A 2,869-nucleotide genomic window follows, 5' to 3' on the forward strand; every position below is an offset into this window, starting at 1 on the left:
AGACGTGACCCCGAGTCTGATGCTCTGGTTAGCTTTGTACACCAGTTAGCAAACTGTGGGGCGTGGCACGGCTTTGCTTGTACCTGTGAGGTTACAATTTTTAATGTTTCTATTCTAGAAGATCGTATGTTATAGATAAGGCAGTCAGATTCTTTTAAAATACATATACACAGAGGTCAGAGGATGGCTTGCCCAGAGAGGAGCAAGGGGTGCTGTCTCTCACTCCAGTGAACCCCTTTGACGGCGCCCCGCCCCTTTTCCTTACAGCTCCTCTTTGCCTGCTGCTGTTAGCTGCAGTTCTCTTCCCCACCTGGACCTGCAAACGCCCATCAATACACGGGGTCTTTTTTCCCCCAGAGATGTTGTCTCTGAAAGCCTTCCTGACTTTCCCTGAACAGGCTGGGTAGTGTCTGGTCTATCTCCCTGGCCGAGTGGAAGTGATTTGGAGACCTCATCTGCATCTGATTTTGAGATGAGCTGTGATTAAACCAGGAATCCCTTGAGACCAGAAAGCGGGTGTTTTCTTTCTAGTGCACCCGGGTCTGTGTACTGCATGGGCCCTCAGGAGGAGTCGACACCTATGCACTCAAACGACGAGGCCTCAGAGAAATTTATACTTCCTGTATTGAGTGCACTTCTCGAATCTTCTGTCTTCTCAGAACCTCTTCTTTGTCTCTCTTGTCTCTGACTCTCATTCTCTATCTCTGTTTAAGCCTCTTTTTCAGGGGACTGTACTAAAAGTTAGAACTCAGGACTTACGTGGCACTTACCTGCATGTTCTGGGGAACACACCGTCCCAATAGAAAATGACTCAACAAAGACCATTTCCAACCATTTCCTTTAGGGGCTCAAAGCTATGAGTCACACAGCCAGCTCTCCACAGTCGGGGGGGGGGGGGAATCCCATTTATTGTAAGCCCAGAGATGTATCGCTTCAACTATATTAATTCAGAATTCTTTACAGTTCCCTGAGCCACAGAATGTACCTTGAAACAGAAGAACTTCACTCTGTGAGGATGCCACTTTCTTATTAATTTAGTTTTTAAAGACGGTGTCTTATATAACCCAGCCATAACCTCTCTTGGAGGAGACGCGAGCAGGGAGAAGAGAGGACACTGTATGAGGTTGAAGCTAAAATTATTTGTTGTGGAGATTTCTGGGCCACACTACAAAGACAGGCTCTGAAGTTTAAATGCATAAAGATTACTTTAATAATGCTCTATTCTTTTGCAAAAAGAAAGGAGAAAAAAAAAAGAAAGGAAAGAAAGAGAATAACAAGAGAAGATTCAGGCTTCAGAGAATTTTGAAAGTGGGCAGTCTTAGCCTCTTAAAAATTGACCTTTGAGAGGTGAAGTATTCTGAGTTCTCCCGCTTTCATCAGGGCAAAATGAAGCAAGACAGAAGAAGGCGAGTCCTGCCTGTGCTCAGAAACCCAAAGAGCAGGCCCACAGCAGCCATTTCCCCATATGATGCAGCTGAACCTTCTTGCCCATAGCTTCTGGAAGGCTTCAAACCACCCATTGCTCCTCTTGCCTGCAGGGAACCTTTAGTCTTCTAATGGTTCTAAAAAACTCCCCGAAGCATCCAAATCCGTGAGCATGTGGGGGAATGTCTTACACTTAAAACACAGCACTCCATCCCTGGCCCCTATGGGCTCAAGATCAGCTCCAAGTGCAAAAATGCTCACACAGACTCCGGAACTCCCCCACCCCACCCTCCATCCTAAGTTCATCATGGAAAAAATATCCAAGGTCTCTTTTGAGACTAAAATAGACCCTTTAACTATGAGCAGATAGAAAAATCCAAGGCCAGTTTATATACACTCAACACACAATGGCACCAAGTAAACCAAGGGGTGGGAGAGATCAGCCACAAGCAAGCCCTTCAGGGAAAACACCAAATGCCTCATCTCTACACCAGTGTCTGGTTTATGGTGGCATCACCTGGATTCCAGTGGCCTTGGGTAGCACCACCTCTACAGCTCTGTTGCTCACATAGCGTCTTTCTTGGCTGGCTCTACTCGGTACCTCGGGTTGGCAATTTCTCATGTTCTTAGAATCTCCAACATTGGCCTCTCTGTTGGGCTTTCCCCATACATGTTCTCCAGCCTTACAATTTTTTGTTTGTTTTGATTTGTTTCTTTCTTTCTTTCATGATCTCTTGGTGCAAGCATCTGTGGTCCCGAAACTCTTGGATCATGCATGCCTGCAATCCCAGGACCTCACAGACGATGACAAGCTCTGCTCTCTGCTGTCCCCTTAGGATGTAACCTGAGTGGCTTGCACTACAGCTGCAGTTCCGTCTGAGGGCCTTTGGGAATGAACTGGGACAAACATTTCCCTAAAGTGTCCCTGCTCAAGGAGAGACCTCCCACTGTAACATCCAACGTCCAGATACCACCCCTCCCCCCTTTTTAATGAAGTTGCTGTTTTATACCCAGAACCTGGATAAGTGTTTTTGTTTTGTGTTTGGCTTTGGTTTTTGGTTTGGTTTGGTTTTTGCCTTCAGCCAACTTTTTCTTTTCTTTTTAATTAGATACCCTCTGTAACCTTTTCTATCACCCCTGTGTGAAGTTCTCAGTTTCCCCTTAACTTTCCCTTTAACGGTGCCTCTCCAGCACCTGCAGCTGCTTTGACCTGGTTTGTCCTGCTCTGTTTGAAAACTTTACACAGGTTCTCATTCCAGGTCACAGTTCTTACTTAAAAACACATTTCCACTAATAACCGTGCTGCGGTATAGATGCTAGTCCGTCTGGAAACTTTCTCCGCCAAATTAATCAGTTCATTACCTTCTAACTCAGCCACAGGGAAAAAGAATCTCAGGACACAGGCAGGGCACAGCCAACTTCCCCCTCCCCACCCCCACCCCCG

Source organism: Micromys minutus (assembly GCF_963924665.1).
Source record: "Micromys minutus genome assembly, chromosome: 27".
Lineage (NCBI taxonomy): Eukaryota > Metazoa > Chordata > Mammalia > Rodentia > Muridae > Micromys > Micromys minutus.